Here is a 17,601-nt window from a genome sequence, read left to right as displayed (position 1 = left end):
TATAATTGCGAACTGTAGAGCAACTCCAAAATCAGGAATTTTTTCAGTTTTGGGTCCATTTCAACACCTAAATATTATGCGATAATCTCCAAAAGAGGGTTCTATTCTGACCCTAGCCCCACCTTCATTCCAAATTTCGTGAAGATCGGGCCATAATTGCGACCTGTAGAGTGATTACAAATTAACATGGACAGACGGACAGACGGACGGACGGATATACACAGCTAGATCGACTCAGCTCGTCGAGATAGGAAGATCCATATATACTTTCCTATGTGGGAAACCAATAATTCGTGGTGTTACATAATTTTTGGCCCAATCAAACTTATAATACCCCCAACACATAGTGTTGTAGGGTATAATAAAAAAATGTTCATATATGAGTAGTTTTTCCCCAAATGTGCTACGTTTTTATCTCTATCCTTCGTGTGTAATACGCAGTTTTCTTGGTGGCAACACTGTTTTGAATCAAACGTATTCCTTTCGAGATTCCATAATGAGGTCAAACTTCCTTGCATGTTTGATGATCCTATGTAATCTTACATATATGTTCTTTAAACTTATGTTCAATTATATATCAGCTTAGATTGACTTATAAAAGTGTTCATACATTATTTTTTTTTCAAATCATTTGGGAATATATAAAACTAGGATTTTATGTTATTTAAAAAAACATCAAACTATGATACATAGATACTGGGTTGAAGAAAATGTCGTAGCTCTAGCGTGTAGTTCAACAGTGTCCCAATCGTAGTTTTTTCGTGTAGTCTACCTTCTCAGTTTTATTTATTTAAGTAAACACCAGTTAGTGCTTTTTTCTTAAAACATTGATTTATTATTTTGAAGGTCACCGTGTGTATGAGTGTACACACACCACTGTATTTTATGCAACTATTCCAAATGTGACTTTTTTATTGCTGAGGTCTGACTGAAAACTGAAAAGGTTTCGTGCGAAATTATCGCAATTCAACTAATGATACCACGCAATCCGGCAATGTTCATAATTTTTAGCACTCACATTACAAATAGCCAAACTCCACGCACATCACCAAACTGTGGCTGCACCTCTGCATTGCCAACAGAGTGCCGCTGGGCGCAAGTGGATTGGGAAGCCTCTGCTGTGTTCTGAGAACGCATTTGGCTCATCGATGCAATGGGGGTCATGTAAATGTGAAATGTGCCATCATTTAGATTTAATGTGGATGCCAAAATGCCCATAAATGTTGGTCATAACATCTATGTTCGACATCCACAATTACAACTGGCCTGCAATGGCTTGGGTCGGTTGTGGGGCAGAGTGCAGTGACGCTTCCATTGCATCTACCAGTGGAGTGCAGCCAGTGCAGCATCCCAGCTGTTCCTTTGGCCGAGTTATGCGTGGCATTCGGTTGAACTCATTCGATACGAACTTTGTCATTAGACATTAACTGTGGCCAATGGTTATCCATTGTCTGTTGCTGTGTCCATTTTGTCGATGACGATTTTCAATGTCGACATCAGTGTCAGTGGCTCTGCCATGGCCGGTCATTATTGTTGCTGAGGGACTGATTTAAATTAATGAACAAATAGTACTCTCCTAGAGATAATCGTCTATATGGATACATTTAAACATTCAATTAATAAGGACCCCCTTTTTTATGGAAATGTCTGTGGGCATCGTTTGAGAGATATGATCAAACAGCTCTGGTCACAAATGCAAGGTCCAACCAATGAAATCTCTTATTAAAGCTGGAATTGTATAAATATGTTTGTTTTAATAAAACAATCAGAGCATAAGATGCGATAGGTTTAATTTTCTAAAAATTGACTAGTTTCAAAAAAGTCCTGTCAAGAGACCCATATCTAAAATTTTTACTTATCATATAATAAAACCACCAATCTAAAAGAATATATGTCGTGTGCTATGTTATAACGCAATCGCGATGTGGTAATTTGTCGAATAATTTTTAATTTCAATGAATAGTTTCATTTTTACTTGACAACCCTCTAATAGAGAATTTATTTGAAGTATATGCAATAGAATTGGCGATTTAAATCTAATGGGATTGGTAAATCCCATGTCAAAATTATATTTGGTAATCTCATGCTAACATATGAACGGCAATGTTTTCATAATATTTCATTGACAACATCCAACCTTTGTCAACCTAAACGAAATTGTGTAAAATTTCGGGTAAACCGGTTCATATGTGTCCATAAGTCCCGCATACGTATTATTATTCGATTTTTTATTTAAGTCCCTCACACCCGTAAAAAACAAACCAAACAATTATATTTGATGTCAGCTATTAGAGCCAGCATACAAATGCCTCTGCCAAATTTTATATTATGATTCGATTTCACGTTTATTGTACACAAAAATTGTAATATCAGCTCTAATTGGGAAAATTAGTTCAGATATAGCTATAGCTCCGATATATATATATTAATCAGATTCCAGAGAAAGAGATGCCCCCTCAAATTTAGTGGGAACCGATTTAAAGTGGAATATACCATATGTTAGTTCTCTTCGGTTTCACATTATCATGGTGTATGATCTACGTTGCATAAATTACCTATATAAATGTTTATTAGTTACTAATATGCACAGTGGTATAGGGTATCTTAAAGACGGCCCATCCGTCATTTGCTATTTCTTTACAGGTTCATTAATAAAAAAGAAACCTGCCTTGCAAAAATTTATCAAATGTAGCCACGTTTTGTTATAACGCTAATGTCAAGGTAACCCCTGATTTCAGCTTTATGGGGTCTTGATCACTTTTTTGAATTGATATGGGCCTTATTTGGCATGTTGGTGCCTTTGAAATTTCCGATGTAGATCAATGTTCGGAATGGCGCCCAATATAAAAGTACCTCCCGGTTACACCTATTTCGAGGGTCTTTTTCGGTAGCTAGTATTTTTTCGCTTAGTTTTTCAAAAGGAAAGAAAAATGTGCATAAAATGGGTATTTTTTATTGGAACTGATAATAATCGTCAATATTGGATCATTTTATATGGACCAAATGCATCATATTTTGTAAATCGCAATATTTCAATAATTCAATCGTTTCAAATGGAGAAATAAAGAAAAATAAAAATCAAACAAAAAACTTTTAGAAGCATTTTAGTTGGTCTGAGTTGGTGCGGAGTCTTTATTCACCGAATCGACCTAAAAATACGTCTTCCTACAGTTTGTGTTCATTGGATAAAGACTATATTTGCTAAAATATGCCATGTATACAACCTAAAAATACATCTGGCTCCAGTCGACTCACCGGCTTTTATCCATACATCTCTGATTGCAATTCGAAAATGATTTATAGACCGATCTTAGCAAACTTCAAATACCATACCAGTTTCAAAATGTAATCAACCCAAATGTTCCATTTTCTATTTTATTGAGGACTATTACTATAGCACATATTCAAAATTATCTTTTGCAAATGGCATACTTTTTATTGGATCGATCGATGTCATAGCACTTTCGAAAATCTTAGTTGGAATAACCTTACAGAAATGGAGGGCACATTAGGCATGTGAAGAATAACTGGACATGAGGTAGTGGCCGTTTTGCACCTCTTCGTGCACACCTTACACCATTCACACCTCCCTCGAACCTCAATTGAATTATCTAAATTCAGTGAACTCGTTGGGTGCTACACATTTGATTTGAGTGTAGGTGATCATTTGTTTCGCTTTTGTTTGTTTACTCGTCACTGACACGCTCACTGTACTGTACTCTGTTGCGATAGTCGGGTGATTAATGGTAGACGACACAAACACTTAATTTGACGCAAGCGCAGGCGCCTATGGCCCTTCTCACACTGTCTTGATGGCTCTTTTGCCGTTGGATCAGCGCACTCTTCAGCACTCGTCACATCTGTGGGATTCATTTGTGCAACCTGCTGTCGGAGGCGCTCTCACAGGTTGCCTGGCAATGCGAATGGGTATTATTGATATTGGTTTCTTGTCAAAGATTAATTGATGTAATCATATCAACACGACGGCTGTCCGAAGACTCTGTTTTTGGTATTGGGCCAAAACAGCAGTGCACTCCGGCGAGCATTGGTGCTCCACTGCACCTCTTTTTCTGCTGGTATCCCATCCCAGCGCAAAGTAATCACAATCCCTGAATTGTAAATGATCAAAATTATTGAGAAACATCATTTCTTTTCGGTTATTTTCCGCCTAATCAGCTGGCTGATCTAATGAACGTCCAGACTAATGTCTGCTTCAGTGTTTCAAAACTGCAGAGTTTCCCATTGTCAAACCGAAATAAGGTTCATCGCATTCAAATTTTCCAAAAGATTAATAGCACTGTGCAACAAACCATATGGGAGTGGATTGTTTTTTCTTGCGAATGACAGGAAACTGGAATACGACGAAATAGATTATCCAAATTGATCAATATTTTCAAATTTCACATCCCATCTTTCTTTGACCATTATTAAATTTCCAGCCGATGTTTACGATTCGAATATTTCGACTGAAGCTTAGAATGGATACTCACTTCCTTCACTATTCACTCATTTTGCATGATTCAGGAACAGTTGCGTGTTCCTTCCAGTATGTGGAGCTACTAATCTTTGAGATTGATTGGTTTTCATGGGCAACATGTTGCGCCGACAGAAACAATCAACGAAAACACCCATTTCCAGCCAGCTTTGACGGAGTCCAAGTCCAATGTCCGCTTACCTCCATTTGAAGACTTGAACTGCTTTTGTTCAATTAAGATCTCCCCATACACACACACACACACACATTCACCAAGCAGAAATGTGCAAATGACAGAACATTTGATTTTGTGGCTCTGACACATTCTGAACTATGATAGATATAAATATTTAAAATTGTGACTCTTTTTGGGAGAGGTACCAGAAGGGGTGGACCGATATATTATCTTCACACCAGATTTTGTATTGGAAGAAATATTGGGATGAGCGAACTATGAAGAGAATGGGATGAGTATTTCGCATTTTATGAGCGTTTTATTACCAAAATTATTTCCCCTTTGTGGGGAATACCAGAAGGAGTTGTCCGATATACTCAATTTTCACTAACAGTAGTGTGTTAATAGTTACATTGGGAGGCGTAAAATTTTATAAGAGCCGGATCCTTATTTCACATTTTATGAAATAAGGAGGTACCGGAAGGAATGGACCGATATATCCCATCTCTAAGCTTATTTTGTGTTGATAGAAACATTGGGATGTGCCGAGTTTAAAAGATTTCGGATGCTTATTTCGCGCTTGTTATTCAAAAATTTGACCCGTTCTGGGGGAGATAACAGAAGGACTGGACCGATATTACCCATTTCCCAACTCGATTTAAGTTTGATAATAATATTACGACGTACCAAGTTTTGCTCAAATCGGATACACCCTTCGAGAGTTATTGTGCGTTCCAGCCAAATAGGCAGACCGATGGACGGTCATGCCTAGATCGATTCCAAATGTCCTGATCCAAAGGAACCTAGGGTCTAAAGCATTTATTTTGATGAGGCTCGGTTTGGCCGTATCAAATGATAATACCCTCTGAAGGCAGTGAACCTGCTCCAATTCTATCGAGAGCAATCGAGCATATTACATTTTCCGATGCCTCTCAAATACCATAACGTTAGTGGATTTTAATAAATGTATGTATGTGAACCTACAGCTGCAGACGAAACAGAAACGAACACGTTGAAGAGCATTGTCGCCAATCTGTACCAACAGAGCACTGTCCGCAACATCAAAACCAGTTTGCTTCCGTACACATGCATTCACAAATCAGTGACAATCGAGCGTTTCGACTCTTTCTCTCTCTTTTTTCTAACAGGAATAACTCGGAGAGGAGTGGAGAGTAAACTTCGTATAAAACTCGTGCTCTTCGAATGCACTCGCTTGCGAACAAGTTCTTCTTATATTGAAATTGAATTAGTCAAATGATTTAAGCCTTTTATAATGACATTCATGTATATTATTTTGAAGGTTTACGAAATACCCGAATGACAACTCTTATTCAACAGAGTGATGTGTATGCGTACTTTTTATAGGTGGGATATACGTTGTAAATACATGCACAGCCGTATGAACATGAAATCGCACCTGCTGACAAACTGTGGGCTTTTTTAAAGATAATCTTTAAAAATAGCTCTGTTCCCGTTTTAAGAATGATTACCGTTTCTCAAGACATGGTAGCAAATTCAGAATTGTTGTGAGTCACACATTCACCAAATACATACATTTTTTGTCAGTCTCACATAATTCGTTCGTATTTGCTGAGCAGCAAATTAAGGGTCTCTACCAACGTTTGATATATCCTCCCTGTTGATGAGAAGTCATAAGATCTCAAACGCGGATACAATGAGACGTGGTGCAACATAACCACTTATTGGACACTCCTCACATACTCATTAAGGTTGACTTAATCTACGATAACAGATACTCCAACAAACGGTGACTACAGTCGTGTTTTGCAAACGTGGTAAATGAATTGATTTATATCGGCCACACTTACTGGAAGTTGGCTACTTCCTCAAAAGCAAAAGAGAGCGAATAGAGAGGGGATATTTGGACAGTTTCGTTACTATCTCTCAGTAGATATTACTGGGAAAATGTCACTTTAAACATTTATTTGCCACGAAATCAAAATAAAATAAATCATGTTGTGCAACTTTTGTGTGAATTTGGAATACCGTTTAGCACGATTGAGGAAGTAAATAAAGGGCAAATGTCATAGTTCAAAGCCGAAGGCAACATTTTTACCCAACTATTTTGCATTTCTCAAAAATGTGATTGACGAAAATGGGTTTGGACCCAAGGGTTTTTATGGAGGTATTATAAGTTTGATTGGGCCAAAAATTATGTAACACCTCGAAATATTGGTTTCCCACATAGGAAAGTACACATGGATCTTCCTATATCGCCGAGCTGAGTCGATCTAGCTATGTATGTCCGTCTGTCCGTCTGTCCATGTTAATTTGTAATCACTCTACAGGTCACTCTAGGTATGTCCGTCTGTCCGTCTGTCCATATTAATTTGTAATCACTCTACAGGTCGCAATTATGGCCCGATCTTCACGAAATTTAGAATGGCGGTGGGGCTAGGGTCAGAATAAAACCCTATTTCTTTTGGACCAAAAACTAAAAAAATTAATGATTTTTCAGTTGCTCTACAGGTCGCAATTATAGACCAATCAAAACGGATTGATCTAGCATGGGGCTAGAGCTTAGTGCTGGGCAGAAGCCTTCCAATTTTGATGATCATCGGGTAATATTTAGTGGGTGAAATAGGCCACAACTTTTGTGTTAAATAAAAGTCAAATTTTCCATTAAACCGCGAATATTTTTAACCCGGCGAAATCACAAATAGACGAACAGGTCAATTCTGACCGTTACGTAGATGCCGATAGTAAATATATCGGTTATATATAGCGAAATATATACAATGTGTCTATACAAAGGAAGGGGAGTTAGCTAGAATGCTTATATCTCTAGAATGGCTGGACCGATTTTGACAAATTTTGCCCTCTTGACAAAAAAGTATACAATAAAAAAAATCGCAGAAAAATATGTCAATAATGATGTTAATAAGGATTTTGTAGTTTTTTGTGACATTTTTTTATTTTTTCATATTTTTTATCGCATGTGATTTCTTCAATTTGACTTATAATATTTTGTAATATTTTTTTCACCTTACAACACAGGTTGGGGATATTATATAAGTATTGCAAATATCGTCCGATCGTCACTTAAAATGTTCACAAGGGTAGGGTTGGGCTCAGAAGGGCTAGGCCTATTGTTTTCAAAGATGTCCGCAATATATTAGGGGTTGAAATGGACCAACAACTAAAAATTTTCCTGATTTTGTAGCCGTTATAAAGGTCACAAATAGAAACCAAAGGACACGAAATTTTCGTTAGAGTTTAGGACAGCGAGTAAAATGGACCACTAATTTTGTGTGAAAAAATAACAGCATTACTTACAGGCGATATCCGAAATATACAAAAGGCGAACTTCTGGCTTTTTTATGCTGATTTCGTTGACGAATATTGCCAAATATCGTAGACAAGCAAATCATATAGATGAGTCTGAATTTAGAGATACAGAGGGGCTTTTTGCTTTTGGAGATGATTGCAAAATATTTAGGGGTTCAAATTAACCAAAAACAGAAAGGTCTTTCCGATCACACAATTGAAGCCAATCGGCACGCCTGTGAAGAGAGTTAAGGACATGGAAGAATTCTAGCATTTTGGATGACCATTAGATTATATAAATATTTGGCAAATGTCCCTAGTCAAAATCCTAATTTCAAAAGCGAAATCTTCCAATATGGATTTGGACATAAGGGGGCTTCTAACATAGTGTAGTGTTGTAGGGCAGAACATAGTCGGCCCCGCACGACTGTAGCCTTTGCTAACTTGTTTTAATATATTGTAGTGCTGTACGGTATCACATGCTCGACCGTATACGATTACAGACTTTGCTTACTTTCTTCTGATGATCTGCATAGAATCATATTCTGAGTTGATTTATGCATGTCCCTCCGTCCGTCTCTCCATGTATTTTTTGTAAACAAATCACAAATTATTTGTTTGGCTCAAGGACGATGACTATCGGTCCAAAAATATATATGTAGCTCCTATACATATCTTCATCCGATTTCAATTTTATCGTCCAAATAATTTGAATTTCAACACATCCCACTATATTGAGCGTAGAAGCAAGTGCATCAAACTTGATGAAAATCGCTTTAGATATAGCTATAGCTCGCATATATATGTATTATATATTATATATATATATATAATATTATATATATTATATACATAGAAATATATCTCATAAATTTTATAGAGATCGGTTTGGATTTGGAAATAGCTCCTACATTTTTTTTCGTCCGATGTCACGTCTATTGGACACCAAAAGTGCAATATCAGCTCAAATAGGATGGATGTTGGTAAAAATCGAATACTATATAGCTACAGCTCCGAAATATAAGTATTATTTCAAATGTTCTCAAAGTCGAAGTGCCTCCGTCAAATTTAGTGGACAACTGTTCAGAATATAACATACCCCCATATATTGGTTAATTTGAAATATGGTTTCAAATTATAACTGCTCTAATGCCATTATTACCATTCAAAAACAATCAATTGATAGTTTATATTGGAAATTTATCTAAAGTAGATCATAACAACCATCTACTTTAGACGATGGTAGGGTATTTTTTTCATATTTTTATAATAAAATTTCGCTGACCAGGGGATTTGCAAATCGTTCCCTTGGTATAAAACTGGAAAAAGTGGAAAGTTAATGTTCACAATATCCTTCACTGGAATCTGTGCAAAAACGAGACATTAACTGGTAATTTGGATCAATTCCGCCAAAAAGACTTTTATATAAAAAAAATACTGAATATCTTTCTCATTTTTTTAAGACAAATGGCTACCTCGATTGACACGCAGTTGCCTACACGATCGGTGGAAATTTTATTTAATTATATTATCGAATTTGAGCAGCTGTATATTACCAATGACTTCACGAATATTGCCCAATTGTCTCTGGCTTGTCGGCGTAACACTTATCTTAGACGGCATGGACAAATAATAGTCCATCGGAGTCAAATCTCAACTCCGAGGTGGTCAACCGACATTAGCTCTGCGGTTGATAATGCGATCTTCAAAAAGGGAGTACAAAACATCGAGTGTAGCTGTTGAAACCGAATGTTCCCAATTTCTTCCTCTACATTTTTCTTAAAAAAAATCGTTCAACAGCCCGATAACGTAAAGACCACTACTTCCTCATTATCGAAGAAAAATGACACAATTGTGAATTTGGATCAAAAATAAAACTAATTATCTTTCAAATCCGACAAGAGCTAAGTACTAACATTCACGAAATAAACATTATTTAAATGGCTATTTACACAGGTGTACTAGAAGCAGGCTCATGCCAACACTCTTACTGTTATAAGAAAAAGGGTAATTATCCGCTGGAGGACGAAGAAACGAAGTACATTACTTTCTTTTTAGTCAGGAAATATTAATGCGTTGTCAAGAGTCCACATCTCACCTGTAGGGGTTTTTGTAAGTTTTTTACGACAGAATTACAGACAATTTTTGATAACTTCAAATTTCTATATCTTTGTATTTGTGCTAATTAACGAAAATTCTTGGTAAGTTAGAGATCAACATTTTTAAGTTTTCATTCATACGTCTGTTATTGTTATTTTTTTTTTTTTGTATTAAAAGTCTGGACGCCTACTTTGCAAAACAAAATGTACTAATTTGGCAACCAACACGTGGTTTGTGGTAGGAGAAAAAATTTTCGTTTCACTTTTAATAGAAAAACTACGGCATAGGATCTTTAATGTAATATAGGAATCATGGATATTCTCTCTTGGGCCCCTTGATTGGAGCCAAAATTGAGCACAAAGCAATGTGAATGAAAAAATATTCGTAATATAATATATTCACGTTCAGTCGAAACGAGTGAAGCTAAAATTTTGAAATTTTCCATATATGTGAGATAAGGTTAAGGGTACAAAACATTTTTTGAAAATTCGAACCATAACTGTACTAAAAATACCGTAATAAACTCATATTCGGTACAATTTAATATTATGTGAAGGGTAAAGCTAAAATCTTGACATTTGGTATAAGAATTGAGTTAAAAAAAACTATTTTCGACGTGTATTGAAATTAGTCGTCCAATTTATGAATTCGAACTCAAAAATTCAATTTTATCAAAATTTCATATTTTACAATTCGTTTCTTAAAATTTCACAATTTATGGCATAAAATATTTTAATCCTAGATAATTTTAGCTAAAACATAAACATAATTTTCAACATTTATATAAATGAGACACTAAATTGCAATAGAAATAAAAACTACTACAATTTTCAGGTGTCACAAAATACACAAACAACATTTTCATTAGTTTTTCCAGAAATTAGTCGAAAAACGGTACTTTATCACTAGTTAAACTTTGTATTACTCTCATTTATAGTTTCTTATTTATTGTAAGAAATTGACAATTTTATGCCATAAATTGTAAAATTTTAGGAAATAAATTAAAAAGGATGAGTTTTTAGAGTGCGTATAGTGGGTGATATGTGACATGGTACAATAATTACAATGTAGGACAGAATGATTAAGCTTAAAGGACAACCCTGAAGCTGGAGTCTTGTAACTTCAAATTTTTTCACAATATCTTGTTCCTAATACGATTACTACCAAAAGAAAAAATTGTATTCAGGTGATTGTAATGCCCTACCTTGTCTTCATTGCGCCATGATATGTATATACATACACGTCAAATAATAAGAAGACCTACATCACAACCCAACGGCCCGCATTATTTTTGCCTGGTGTGGCTCTAGCGAAAAAAACAAGAACTACATTCGTGTTACACATTTAGTTTATGGTTTACTGCCCTGATAAACAAAATATTTCGATAAATATGTTAAACATCAAGTACAGATGGCAACCATTTATCCATTTGGTCGTTGGTAATACCAACGGTTAAGAAACAAGATATCTATTTTTTTGTATCTTAAAACCATAAGCCATGTAAAAAGTACAGTAGTAAAGATACAAACCGGATAACAAGGTGACATTCATATATCATTTCATATTTTATCTCTAGATGGCGCTACTGATTTAGTAACTCTACACAATTATTTTTGCCATACACTTGTATAAAAGTCGAGATCCAGACCACAAACGAATGAGAGAAGACAACAAGAAGTGCTACCCAATCAGAAAATATGTTGGAGAAAAATGCTGTCATATCGTGGAAGTATTAACAAAGACATAGAAGTATAAAGATGGGACAAGACCAGTGTTGCCGTTTGAAATTTGTATTTCAGCCCAAATTTTTTCTAAAAACCGCCCAAAATCGACCATATCCGCCCAAACTGTAAAAAGTTGAATAATTTATATGTAGTTTGTATTCAAGTAAATTTTATTGAAAATTTTACACTATACATAAAAAAGGTACTCAAGTTTTATTACATTCAATGTATTAAATACATTAGAGAAAATAAAAATTTTATTATTTTACTTCAAGTTATATATATATATATATATATATATATATATATATATATATATATATATATGTGTATATATATATATATATATATATATATATATATATATATATATATATATATATATATATATATATATATATATATATATATATATATATATATATATATATATATATATGTGTATATATATATATATATATATATATATATATATATATATATATATATATATATATATATATATATATATATATACATGGTACAATAATATCAAGGTAGGGCTATGATACCATATGATTTCAATTTTTTTATTTTCTTGGCTTAATATGTCATCTTTATTTGTTTATGTATGTGTTTTCTTTTCAATAACAAAAAATTGTTCAGAAAACATTCAAATTCGGGTGTTTTCAAAATGTTTATTTCAATGTATGCATCGACAAAATCTAGAGTTTTTGTAGCGAAATAATCCTTTAGAGATATATAGAACCAGGTTTTGAAAAGAAGTGTTGACCCTTCATTCAGTTTTCGCGGTTTTCAATTATTTATTCAAAATAAATGCAACAAGTTGTTTAATTTTTTATTGTTTTGATACTAATTCTGACATTACAAGCCAAACAGGTAGACCTCTATACTTGCAATTTTTTCAAAGTTGGCCTACCTTCTCTTCATTGTACCATGGTTTCAAGTATGGTACAATGAATTCAAGGTAGGGCAGAACTACCATATGATTTTAATTTTTTTATTTTTCTGGCTTAATATGTCAACTTAGTTTGTTTATGTGTGTGTATTCTTTTCAATAAAAAAAATCAGAAAATATTCAAATTAGGGTGTTTTCAAAATGCTTATTTCAACGTATGCATCGACAAAATCTACAGTTTTCTTCGCGAAATAAACCATAAGAGATATATAGAACATGATATTGAAAAGAAATTTTGACCATTCATTCAGTTTTCGCGTTTTTAAATTATTTATTCAAAATCAATGCAACAAGTTGTTTGCTTTTTTATTGTTTTGATAGTAATTTTGACATTACAAGCCAAACAGGTAGACCTCTATTCTTGCAATTTTTTCAAAGTTAGCCTACCTTCTCTTCATTGTACCATGGTTTCAAGTATCAAATAATTTATAAATTAAATTTTGCGAGTGAAAAGCATTAAAATCAGTTTATATTTGATGAAAAATACATATATTTACAAGCTCTGAGCGAAATCGTATGCAAAGTATTTAAAAATTAATTAATCAATTAATTGTTGCAACCATCGTGTGGTATATTTGACATTCAGAATTGAAGATGATACTACCTGTATTCTTCTATCATGCAGTCGACCAAAAAATTAATTATCCCACAATATCGAAATCGATTTCAAAAAGTCGATTTTGCGATTTTTACAATTGGCAAAAGTCGACTTACGTATCCCTAGTCGTTGTCATACGTTCAATATCGTGCAGAATTTTTTCGTGTCGGCTGTGTGAGAATGTGTACGGTACCCGTCTGTATGTATGTACTAAGCAAAATCAAACAGCAAAAATAATTATATACACAAAATTAAACCAGAAAGAAAAATATACATAGTGAGTGAAACATTACCAACGACGGACGGCTAATTTTGGCCAGGGCAATTGTTTCCACGGAAAATAAATCACACAAGCAAAAGAATCTATTGGAGAGTTGTTGGCTGGTCCGTCCGGGGTGTAGAAAGAAAAAAATGAAACATTATCTGTGAATGAAGAGATATCTGTGAACGACGAGCCGACTGACGGACGTCTCGTACAGATGCAAAATCTTAAGTGATAATTTCCAAATCTACTAGAATCGCAAAATTAAGAACCAAGTAACCGAAACTGAATTGTGAGAACGCAGTGATTGGAAACAAAAGTGATGTGAGTGCGGAAAATATCAATCTCCAATTCGAAGTGTGCACCCAGCCAGCGGGATGAGCAACAGAGATACAAAAGGTTGAAATTTCGCCCCATTCCCAGAACATTGTGCATTAATTACACGATGGGCATGTGTATGTGCGCGCGCGTTTATATGTAACATGTATTAACTAGAAGTCAAACACGAGATAATCTCCTTTTTCGTTCGGCGGCCGTAGTGGCAGTTCAACTCCAACTTTGTTTTTGTTTGCGTGTGAAAAGATACAATTGGCCGATTCCCGCCTGCCCGGCCCACTTGCCGACGAGACCTAAACATACACACATATGCATCCGTGTATCTATGCATGTACATAAACACATACGTCATATGCAGGGTCATACTATCTGTACTCATTCAATAACAGGCACAAAAGTGTGCAACAATCAACATAAATAACAAGAAAAGACTACAACAATAACAATCGAGAACCGATGAAAAACATAAATTATTCCTAAAACAGTGTACAAAAATTTTCAATTGGGTGCTCGCGTTCAATACCGTTCGCCGTCGTTCGTGTCTACTTAAGCTTCAATTGGAAGAAGGTAAAGTTTTATTTTGTTTTTATTTTTTTTTTGCTATGTCTTGCTGTACTCAGTGAATCAACACCAACAACAACGCAATGCCAAACAAAACAGACAGGCAGCGGCTGGGAGAGACTTGCAGACGGACAGTCGACAGTCGATGTAAAAGAGCATTCGTGAACCTGTTCTACGATCAGCTGATGCTTTCGAGTTGAGAAACGAAAAAATGAAAAGAGATAAACATTTAGCAGACCGAACGAATTATGTCATATCATTTTCCTAGTGGGCTGGAAGAAAATTATGGATACACACACATACACATAATAATATACATAAATGGGTATGAATGTGAGTAGGTGGATGTGTGCATACTTACCTGGAAAATATATGGGGCAGATATAGGCGAGCCGGGAATGTTGTGTTTTTGATGTGAAATCCATTGGGATTACTCAGAAAGTAGATGTGCGTTACTTTCGCAGTTGAGGGGAGTTTTTGCTCTTACACCAGTTAATATATATGAACATTTCTCTCGAAATCCCTGTTTATATATAACGCGCAAGGGTATCTGCGATAAATAGTTTCAAATCATAATATGTACCCGTATATATATTTTACAAAACGACAGGCCCTTTTCCATGTGTAACTATTTGCAGTAATCATGATATTTTAGTGTACCTATATGCTTATACATACATTTTCTTGACAAGCGTCCATTTTCATCTATCTACCGATGAAGATCAGGCCATATGCCAATGTGAGATTTGTTGGTCAATAGATGGAACAATTTTGGAATGGATTTTCGTTATGGTATATACACCACACTCCACCGTCCACCCACTATACTATGAAAGGCATTTTAAGATAGCCATACCGTTTGCAACTTCTAATTAAAAAGAATTGTCCATAATTTCCATGTTCGGTATTTGGAAGATTTTAGCCACAGGCAGGATACTATGCCTGGGTTTACTTAATTCTATATGTATATATTTCAAATGTTATATTTCAAACCACTGTTACAGGTCCACCTAATACCAGAACACATGCCTTTATATGAATGTTACAGAAAAACGTCACAGAACTGCCAGGACTTTTGTGTTTGTATATTGAAAATAAAGACAAATAATGTGAATGTTTATAATTAGGAAATATTAAAGTTGGGCAAATTATTAAAATCATCAATATTTACACTTTTAAGATTTTCGCTTTTTCACTTTAGCACTTTGTAAGCAAAAAATAATACATTTAATAAAATAGTTTAATTTTTACTTTATAAAACTGGTTCGTCATTCTTACTGTACACTTTAATTTATATAATACACACAATTTAAAAAATTGTTTATTTCTTTAGAGATGTCAAATCTCTGTCATACTCCTGTTTAAGGTTGAATAGATTTCAGTTTTTAAATGGCCTAATTGTGAAAAAACACAACAAAATCATTTATTTGTCCATTTAAATTTTTTTGTTGTAGTTTGGTTAGTTATAATGTCCAAAATTCTTAATATTTTGTGTTCCAGAAGTGGCATCGTGAAAAATTACGTGTCTAAACAGTCTTTGGCATCTTCACTATTTTTATACCCTCCACCTTAGAGAGGAGGATATATTATATTGGCCATTCTGTTTATAACACCTCTAAATATTCGTCATAAACCCAAAAAAGTATATATATTCATGATCAGCATAAAATTCTAAGTCGATTTAACGATGTCCATCTGTCTGTCTGTGTGTCCGTCTGCCTGTCTGCCTGAAACCAAAATTTGACAAAAGTTGAAAATTTGACACAGTAGTTTGAATTGTGTCTAGGATGGTTGGTATTGAAAATGAGATGTATCGGTCCACGCTTTAGGATGGCTCCAATATAATGGTAGCTCCCGATATTTGGTATTTTAATGGTTTAAGACAAATTTTTCCAGCAATATGTCGAAAAATTGTATTTGTAGTTCGTTATTGGATCTAGCTCCAGTGGCGGAACATTGCATTTTCGTACGGCTTCCATATAAGGGTACCTCCCGATATTCGGTATATTGATGATTTTTGCCACATTTTTCCACGGGTTTGTCTAAAAAATGGTTTTTATTGTTAGTAATGGGTTTCAGCTTCGGTGACAGAATATTGGTTATATTGGTCGTTTTCGTATAGCCCGATTTTCGGTATTTTGACGGGTTTACCCACATTTTCCACGGATTTGTCTAAAAATTGGTATTTGTAGCTTGTAATGGGCTCTAGCTCCGGTGGCAGAACATTGAATATCTAGGTCCACGTTTTCCTATAGCGCACATATAACGGTTTGGTATTTGTACTTCATAATGGGTTCTACAACCGGTGCCAAAACATTGTCAATATTGGTCAATGGTTTCGATACAGTGGCTCGGCATTTGTTTGATGTATAGACCGTAGAAAATGGAAATACCTAATCCCGTTTTAGTAAAGGAACAAATCACCATTTTTTTTGAAATCCAAATACTTTTGCATAAAAATGTTTTCTTTACTTAATGGTAGAGGGTATTAGAAGTTCGGACCGGCCCAACTTAATGTCTTTTTACCTGTTTCTCTTAAGAGTGGACATTGTTTCGTTCATGCTGCAGAACCTTTAGAGACAAAAATGCAAATTTTAATAGAATAAATCATCTTTTCTTATATTTATAGCTCATGTAAATTTCTTTTTTAATACATTCAGTTATAAAAATGTTTATATTCGGAAAGTATTCCTCCAGATCTTTACAACTATAAAGCATAAATATGATCATTTTTGAATGTTGATTCTACACTGTGTTTGCTGTAAATTATTATTGTCTATTCTACAGTTTACAGTTTATCTTCACGGATATGCTGTCACACAACTAAAAATGCTTTATTTCTTCGCTGAAAAAAAAAACTAGATTAGATGTTAATAACTCTATCATTCTTCATAAATATTTATCAAATATGTTGTTGAGTTGCTGACGAGACTGCAAGAAACATAGCTTAATTTTTTTATTAGCCGTATCCTTCGGCTTTTCTTAATTTTGTCAATAAATATCCATGCAGTTTTGTATGTACACATATTTTATTCGGTTTCATTTTTTTTTTTCATTTTTGATCTTTTGTATTGTTCTTTTTTTGCTCTAAAGTTTATTTACTTTACATTAATTTAGCGCATATG

General features: G+C 34.4%; 1 protein-coding gene and 1 long non-coding RNA gene across 6 annotated transcripts in view; both read left to right on the top strand.

Annotated features, from left to right (window-relative positions):
* Positions 1–11,943, top strand: part of LOC131802027 (uncharacterized) — a 90,995-nt gene extending 79,052 nt beyond the window's left edge. Inside the window, exon 2 of the long non-coding RNA XR_009342013.1 lies at positions 11,614–11,943. This is a non-coding gene — a long non-coding RNA (uncharacterized LOC131802027). The remainder of the gene's footprint in view (positions 1–11,613) is intronic.
* Positions 11,944–13,450: 1,507 nt separating this feature from the next.
* Positions 13,451–17,601, top strand: part of LOC101896046 (1-phosphatidylinositol 4,5-bisphosphate phosphodiesterase classes I and II) — a 55,334-nt gene continuing 51,183 nt past the window's right edge. For all 5 annotated transcript variants that reach the window (XR_002194022.2, XM_005177515.4, XM_011298272.3 and 2 more), the window contains exon 1: positions 13,451–14,482. The gene's annotated coding sequence lies outside the window, so the exon portion shown is untranslated. The remainder of the gene's footprint in view (positions 14,483–17,601) is intronic.

The sequence above is a fragment of the Musca domestica genome, unplaced genomic scaffold (assembly GCF_030504385.1).
Source record: "Musca domestica strain aabys unplaced genomic scaffold, Musca_domestica.polishedcontigs.V.1.1 19, whole genome shotgun sequence".
NCBI lineage: Eukaryota > Metazoa > Arthropoda > Insecta > Diptera > Muscidae > Musca > Musca domestica.
Note: the sequence above shows the minus strand (reverse complement) of the source record. Positions and strands in the feature narration are given on the sequence as shown.